General features: G+C 39.9%; 1 protein-coding gene across 4 annotated transcripts in view; it reads right to left on the bottom strand.

Annotated features, from left to right (window-relative positions):
* The window catches only part of LOC115246178 (uncharacterized protein KIAA1522-like), a 312320-nt gene that overhangs the window by 163327 nt on the left and 140186 nt on the right, over window positions 1-8807 (bottom strand). Inside the window, exon 1 of one of the 4 annotated variants that reach the window (XM_029824834.1) lies at window positions 7610-7798. The exons of the other annotated variants lie outside the window; for them this stretch is intronic. The gene's annotated coding sequence lies outside the window, so the exon portion shown is untranslated. Of the gene's footprint in view, window positions 1-7609; window positions 7799-8807 lie in introns of those variants that run through there. 4 annotated transcript variants of the gene reach the window in all.

Below are 8807 nucleotides of genomic sequence, written 5' to 3'. Positions count from 1 at the left end.
TCGGAAGAGAGATGAAGAGCACATATGATATCTCAGCCAGTACGGTAAGATCTATCTATCATTTTATGTACATGTGTGAAACCATTGAAAATCATGTACACATCAACCATGTGACAAATGTTAAATTTAGTAAAGATATCTCGTTGAAAAAATAAAATTGATCATTCACGCTACATTAAAAATTCTCATTTTTAGATTATATATATATAATCTCGATAAAATAAATTGTTGATAGAGCAACTGATAATGGCTAAAATATTTTATTTATATGTTAGAGATTTTTATCGTGTGATTTTCCGTAATTGATTTTATCCAGATAATTTAATTTTACACAAGTCCATCAGACGATTTATCGCTTAAACTTTCATCGACAGCTCATCGCTTGTTGTTAGTCGTGACGAAATACTGGTGCGTAATACCGTGCGTTCCGCAGCTGAGAGATTTATTTTGCGGGAAAAGTACGATTAAACCCAATCGATCCGTGAATTCCTGCGCGATGGAAAAACACGCCGAGAGAAGGAAACCCGTCTATCTCTCTCGCACAGCTTCGTACGACCGTGAAACAATTGCGGGAACGATCACTTGCAATATAATAGATTTTCTTTTACACCGTGACTCATACTAGTTCGCGCACAAGTTTTGCAAAGAGAATGAAAGGAATTAGAACGAACGTGAGCACGATCGACGTTTCCGCGAAGCTCGCCCTTCGCGTCCCTCGCCCTCAATCGCCGTTCCCGGCTCGCATGTTCTCGTTAATAAGGACTTTTTCGAGCCTGCTCGCGCGTGTCTCACGCACACCCGGTACACCCACCCGACCCAAGCGGTTCATTAACTTCGGGCAAAAAGCCCGAAAAGAGAGCGGCGCCCACGCCGTAATTTGTATATGAAGCTCGCTGATCGTAAAGTCAAATATTTCCGTGGCTCGTGCAAAATAGCCCGGTAATTTTCCGCGCATTAACTCGCGCATGTTTACATCCCAGCTATTTCACACGAATCTCGCGAGTTTCGTCGCAATTGCAAGACGCCCGGCTGTCGCAGATGATTACAAAGAAATTAACTAATTAATTCGTGCGCAAGTTAATTGAGAACTGGCACGCTAGCTGTCAATAAATTAAAATCTGATTCTTGGATAATTTGTTTTTATAATATATAATAGAGTTCTATTAATACATTATTGTAAACATATGTAATTTTTTACACCCCTATTAATAGTAGCAGTAATTTTCTTTTATATAACACATTGACAGTTTTAAAATAATTTTTATAATAATACATTTTATCAGATTGACTTAAAAATCGCGCGCGCGCGCATACAATTTTTTACAAATTTTAAAACCTCTCAACAAATGCTCAGATAATTAAGATTTACATCCATTTCCATCGAAACCAATTCTCGGTAATAAATGCAATTGACGGAAAGGATCAAGCCTAGGATGAAATCATTGTGAAAGAAACGTATCGTAACAAATGAAAGATCAAAGTCGAGAGAGAAACCAGCACGTGGCGTGGGAGTTCACAGGGATGGAGCGAAGGGAATGAACGAGCACGCGTTGTGGGCGGATCTCGAGGAGATGGTGGAGGTTAAAGAGGCGGTGTTGGTAGGAGCTACCTCGATAAAACCAGAACTACGAAGATATACCGATTCATAGTCTCTCCTTTTACGCATGCAAATTATATTTGTAACATTAGTATTATTCCCAAATCAACAAAATCAAAATCACCGAGACAGATCTACGATGACGGATGAGCTGATGAAATACATATAAATCTCAAAGCTCTTCTCTCTCTCTCTCCTCGTCAAGAAGCCCTATGGAATTTATTTTTTTTTTATTTTAGATGTCTATCAATTTTTTAATTTGAAAATATTCCGGTAGAATAGTTGATAATACTTTCTCTTGAATATCTCGATCTAAAATCCTAAGAAATTATTAGTTTCTCTCGAAAAGTCAATCTGACGCTGTGTGTGAGAAATAATGGGTTATCAAACTTAAAAATCCCGATGATCTACTAAAGTATCTTAGAATTAATAAAATTACGTTCGGCATGTGTGATGATTCACGAGATGGCGGAATTGCACATTGGAACCTAATTTACATTTTCCATCGTATTAAGAGATTGAAGAGGTATGTAATTGGGTTCGTGGAGTAACATGTAATTTCTATGCGAGTTTCACCTAACGAGACCTTTCGGGATAAACACAGGGTTAAGAAACGTTCTGCGATGCAGGAAATAAAGTACTTGGATAGGAACCTCTGGTGCACCTGCGAATAATGACGTGTCGCGACAATTTTCCAGTTATTATGTCTGCTACGATGTTTCCGGCGAAATGAACGACAAAAACTAACGAGGCAAACCATAAATCATTCTACGCATCGCGCATCGTATCTAGCGGAATCAAATAGTCGAGTTTTATTAAGTTAACCCTTTATAATTCAACACGATGATGAAATGATGTAGCTGTCCCATCGCGTTTTACACAATAATTTGTTGCAATTTAGAAACAATTATATATCAACAACTTCGTGAAACATTACGATTAGAATTTTAGCGTTTCAAGTTATATTAAGAATTAAGCTTTACAATATACGAGAAGAATGTAAAACGGGATCGGTATTATCAGACGAGCTCAATCCGCTAATCGCTTCCCGGCTGCTCCGAAACCGGATTTACATTGGCACCTATTGCGTCTGATTGCTCGTAATTAGCGACGCGTAGTCTGCGCCCACGTCAGGTCACCGGCGTACAAGATGAAGAGGACGATCCCCGTTAACGAAGGTGGTGTAAGGTCATACGCGAGCCGACGCGTGACCCACGGATACCTACGCACGTATGCACCCACGCGCGAATGAGATGTATATGCAACCTTTCTCACTGTGTAATCAAGGGAACGATTCACTCCGTAATTGTAATGCAAACCGAGGCTACCGACACGATACCGATCCTCTTCATTAACAATGGCATTTACAAATCCGGTAGAGAAGTCAAACACCCCCACAGCTAAATACCATTGTTCGCATTAGCTTATCGGTGAGTCAGAGTTACGGGTAAAAAAATTACGTTTTGTTAATTAGTGACTTGGAAGAAAAAAAAAAAAATTACATCTTTTGATCGAATGTGTAATCGTAAATAATTCATTATTAATTATCGAGGTCAATCGGTGTTTCTACTAAACGTATTTACGGCGTAAATGCATGCGTAAAATTATGTCATGGAAGAGAGATGAAGAGCACATATGATATCTCAGCCAGTACGGTAAGATCTATCTATCATTTTATGTACATGTGTGAAACCATTGAAAATCATGTACACATCAACCATGTGACAAATGTTAAATTTAGTAAAGATATCTCGTTGAAAAAATAAAATTGATCATTCACGCTACATTAAAAATTCTCATTTTTAGATTATATATATATAATCTCGATAAAATAAATTGTTGATAGAGCAACTGATAATGGCTAAAATATTTTATTTATATGTTAGAGATTTTTATCGTGTGATTTTCCGTAATTGATTTTATCCAGATAATTTAATTTTACACAAGTCCATCAGACGATTTATCGCTTAAACTTTCATCGACAGCTCATCGCTTGTTGTTAGTCGTGACGAAATACTGGTGCGTAATACCGTGCGTTCCGCAGCTGAGAGATTTATTTTGCGGGAAAAGTACGATTAAACCCAATCGATCCGTGAATTCCTGCGCGATGGAAAAACACGCCGAGAGAAGGAAACCCGTCTATCTCTCTCGCACAGCTTCGTACGACCGTGAAACAATTGCGGGAACGATCACTTGCAATATAATAGATTTTCTTTTACACCGTGACTCATACTAGTTCGCGCACAAGTTTTGCAAAGAGAATGAAAGGAATTAGAACGAACGTGAGCACGATCGACGTTTCCGCGAAGCTCGCCCTTCGCGTCCCTCGCCCTCAATCGCCGTTCCCGGCTCGCATGTTCTCGTTAATAAGGACTTTTTCGAGCCTGCTCGCGCGTGTCTCACGCACACCCGGTACACCCACCCGACCCAAGCGGTTCATTAACTTCGGGCAAAAAGCCCGAAAAGAGAGCGGCGCCCACGCCGTAATTTGTATATGAAGCTCGCTGATCGTAAAGTCAAATATTTCCGTGGCTCGTGCAAAATAGCCCGGTAATTTTCCGCGCATTAACTCGCGCATGTTTACATCCCAGCTATTTCACACGAATCTCGCGAGTTTCGTCGCAATTGCAAGACGCCCGGCTGTCGCAGATGATTACAAAGAAATTAACTAATTAATTCGTGCGCAAGTTAATTGAGAACTGGCACGCTAGCTGTCAATAAATTAAAATCTGATTCTTGGATAATTTGTTTTTATAATATATAATAGAGTTCTATTAATACATTATTGTAAACATATGTAATTTTTTACACCCCTATTAATAGTAGCAGTAATTTTCTTTTATATAACACATTGACAGTTTAAAAATAATTTTTATAATAATACATTTTATCAGATTGACTTAAAAATCGCGCGCGCGCGCATACAATTTTTTACAAATTTTAAAACCTCTCAACAAATGCTCAGATAATTAAGATTTACATCCATTTCCATCGAAACCAATTCTCGGTAATAAATGCAATTGACGGAAAGGATCAAGCCTAGGATGAAATCATTGTGAAAGAAACGTATCGTAACAAATGAAAGATCAAAGTCGAGAGAGAAACCAGCACGTGGCGTGGGAGTTCACAGGGATGGAGCGAAGGGAATGAACGAGCACGCGTTGTGGGCGGATCTCGAGGAGATGGTGGAGGTTAAAGAGGCGGTGTTGGTAGGAGCTACCTCGATAAAACCAGAACTACGAAGATATACCGATTCATAGTCTCTCCTTTTACGCATGCAAATTATATTTGTAACATTAGTATTATTCCCAAATCAACAAAATCAAAATCACCGAGACAGATCTACGATGACGGATGAGCTGATGAAATACATATAAATCTCAAAGCTCTTCTCTCTCTCTCTCCTCGTCAAGAAGCCCTATGGAATTTATTTTTTTTTTATTTTAGATGTCTATCAATTTTTTAATTTGAAAATATTCCGGTAGAATAGTTGATAATACTTTCTCTTGAATATCTCGATCTAAAATCCTAAGAAATTATTAGTTTCTCTCGAAAAGTCAATCTGACGCTGTGTGTGAGAAATAATGGGTTATCAAACTTAAAAATCCCGATGATCTACTAAAGTATCTTAGAATTAATAAAATTACGTTCGGCATGTGTGATGATTCACGAGATGGCGGAATTGCACATTGGAACCTAATTTACATTTTCCATCGTATTAAGAGATTGAAGAGGTATGTAATTGGGTTCGTGGAGTAACATGTAATTTCTATGCGAGTTTCACCTAACGAGACCTTTCGGGATAAACACAGGGTTAAGAAACGTTCTGCGATGCAGGAAATAAAGTACTTGGATAGGAACCTCTGGTGCACCTGCGAATAATGACGTGTCGCGACAATTTTCCAGTTATTATGTCTGCTACGATGTTTCCGGCGAAATGAACGACAAAAACTAACGAGGCAAACCATAAATCATTCTACGCATCGCGCATCGTATCTAGCGGAATCAAATAGTCGAGTTTTATTAAGTTAACCCTTTATAATTCAACACGATGATGAAATGATGTAGCTGTCCCATCGCGTTTTACACAATAATTTGTTGCAATTTAGAAACAATTATATATCAACAACTTCGTGAAACATTACGATTAGAATTTTAGCGTTTCAAGTTATATTAAGAATTAAGCTTTACAATATACGAGAAGAATGTAAAACGGGATCGGTATTATCAGACGAGCTCAATCCGCTAATCGCTTCCCGGCTGCTCCGAAACCGGATTTACATTGGCACCTATTGCGTCTGATTGCTCGTAATTAGCGACGCGTAGTCTGCGCCCACGTCAGGTCACCGGCGTACAAGATGAAGAGGACGATCCCCGTTAACGAAGGTGGTGTAAGGTCATACGCGAGCCGACGCGTGACCCACGGATACCTACGCACGTATGCACCCACGCGCGAATGAGATGTATATGCAACCTTTCTCACTGTGTAATCAAGGGAACGATTCACTCCGTAATTGTAATGCAAACCGAGGCTACCGACACGATACCGATCCTCTTCATTAACAATGGCATTTACAAATCCGGTAGAGAAGTCAAACACCCCCACAGCTAAATACCATTGTTCGCATTAGCTTATCGGTGAGTCAGAGTTACGGGTAAAAAAATTACGTTTTGTTAATTAGTGACTTGGAAGAAAAAAAAAAAAAAAAATTACATCTTTTGATCGAATGTGTAATCGTAAATAATTCATTATTAATTATCGAGGTCAATCGGTGTTTCTACTAAACGTATTTACGGCGTAAATGCATGCGTAAAATTATGTCATTACAAGTTAATTTTTGCTGGTTACTTAAGATTTGTTACGGATCATTAAGCGATTCGCGAGATGACCGCGTGTCCGCGATTTCCATGAAAGGCGCGCTTGATCGCACGTCGTTGATTCGCTCGCCGTATTTACGATTATTCGGTAATGTCGCTCGGTAATTAAATTTATACGCAGCTTTCATAAGAGAAACGTCATGTTCGTAACGTCAAACGGGATCGTAAACACCCATTAAGGGAGTAGCTAATCACGCGACCACGCGAATCGATACTATATGCGTGACACTGACCCTGAGAAGCGAACGATAACGAGCGCGGCCGTCGTTTATAATCGACGATTATATGAATGTCACAAGTTCCGTAAGGTTGAGTGAAAGCTTTGACCTGGTCTTTAATGTGCGTCTTGAATTGTGTCAAAAGGTTGACGCGAATCGATCGTAGCCGAGTCTGAATAAAGTCTGCCGAGCATAGAATAAAAGATCGGCTCGGCACGTACATATACGACGGAATCGATCGAGAACATCTTCATCGCATTCCGGGCGTGTTGTTCCAACCAACGGATGCGCGCGTTGATTTAATTCCCAACCCGGTTACGTGCACGCGATAAAACGGGTTTATTGCCAGTACTCCGAATAATTTATCGTCATTGTCCTCGTCGAGCTACGACCGTAATGTGTGTGTGTGTGTGCAATAATGATTTTCACAAAGGGGAGAGGGTGGGGGAGAGTGGGGGAAGAGGGAGGGGGAAGAGGGAGGGGAACATTACGCCGCGTCGCGCCGTTATTATGTAGTAATGGCGATTTACGAGCGATTGCCGTGGCGTCAAAAGAAGTGTATTCTTGTTAATATTGAATAGGATAAACTCGGCCGACACGATATGCAGATAAAGAGCGCTTACGCGACAATGCGCGTCATCGTTGCGACGACCCCGTGACATTAATAATATACAGCCCCAGGTCGGGACTGATGCAGGAAATTTTTTTCACGAAACAAAACTATTGTTCGATACGCTACTTATTGTTAGAGAAAGATTGCGCGCCATCGTTGTTAAAAGCTACGTTAATTAATTAGTCTTTTATCGAAAATTATTTTTTTAACCATGTGTCATTATAAAATGTAATAAAATTCGTATATCAAGTCAGCATTGTTTGCAGCAATAATTTAAGGGACACAAAATCATCATTCATTTACCCAATGTTTCTTTTTCCCAACGCATTGATTATCCCGCTTAGAGAACCGGCTCAGTTCGCCGCGTCATTATTCAATATCGCGTTCATGATGCAACGCACGCGTCTGCACCGGACGCACTCGTAAGACACTCGAGCATCGATGCACAAGTAACAGACACACAAGCACACCGACGGAAGTACTTCACCGAGGCACGTCGGAAGATTGGCGAGAAATCCCGAGTCGGTTACGAAGTAGAGTCGGAGCTCTAGGTAGAGAGCTCGGTGCTTGGTAGGGGTCTGCACGGGGTCTCGAGAGAAACTGGAAGGGGGATAAGGTCGAAGGTCAGGGCTATGCCGTACGACCCGTGACCTCTGACCCTCTCGATCCCTCCGACCCGCCGATCCGCTCTCGCCCCTCTGCCTCCTCTACGTTCTCCTCCCTACTACCACAAGCCGCTTCCTCCTCTCTTTTCGTACCCGCATAACCCCGCGCGTTTCTCTTTCTCTATCTCGCCTCCCTCTTTCTCTCTTTCGCCTTCTTTCTCGCCTTTTTCCTCTCTCAAATGTCAGCCGGCGCGGCAGCCGCACAATGCGAGTTATATACGTGTGCAGGGCATATGTATGAAAAGATGAAAAGCGTAAAAGCCGACCCACGCGTGGAGAAAGATCGAGCAAAAAAAAAAAAAAAATTACAAATATATATACGCGTGTCGTCCCGTCTTTTCCAACTTCTTTCTTTAGGATGATGCGTTTAACGTAAATAAATTGTCGTTACCACGATGCGATCATGTTATATTACGACATTCTTAGCTATTGGAGAAACAGTGAGTTGTCATTCTATAGCATCGATAGAAAAAGTTGTTGTCATTGCGTGTTCCGGGTGTGCTCTATGCTATAGTAAACAAAATAACTCATTCACATATTTTTTAATATTTTAAACATGTGTGCGTATGTGTGTGTTGTAATTGAGATTTAACATATTTTAATAATGGATAAAAAGAAGACTACTAATCCAAAGAATGTTTATTTATGGATTTCTTCAAATACATTAAGTATTGCATCAAAAATAACGTATAGGACTGTAACATAATGATGAGACAATTCGTCCATATATGTACATATGTGTAATGTCAAAAGATAAATTAATTCAAAATTATTAATAAATTTTCCAATTAAATAAATTTTTAATTTATTAAATTTAATATATTTTAAATTTTTAT

This window comes from Formica exsecta, unplaced genomic scaffold, assembly GCF_003651465.1.
Source record: "Formica exsecta isolate Colony F162 unplaced genomic scaffold, ASM365146v1 scaffold14, whole genome shotgun sequence".
In the NCBI taxonomy this organism is placed as follows: Eukaryota; Metazoa; Arthropoda; class Insecta; order Hymenoptera; family Formicidae; genus Formica; species Formica exsecta.
This window is presented reverse-complemented; position numbering and strand designations above follow the sequence as displayed.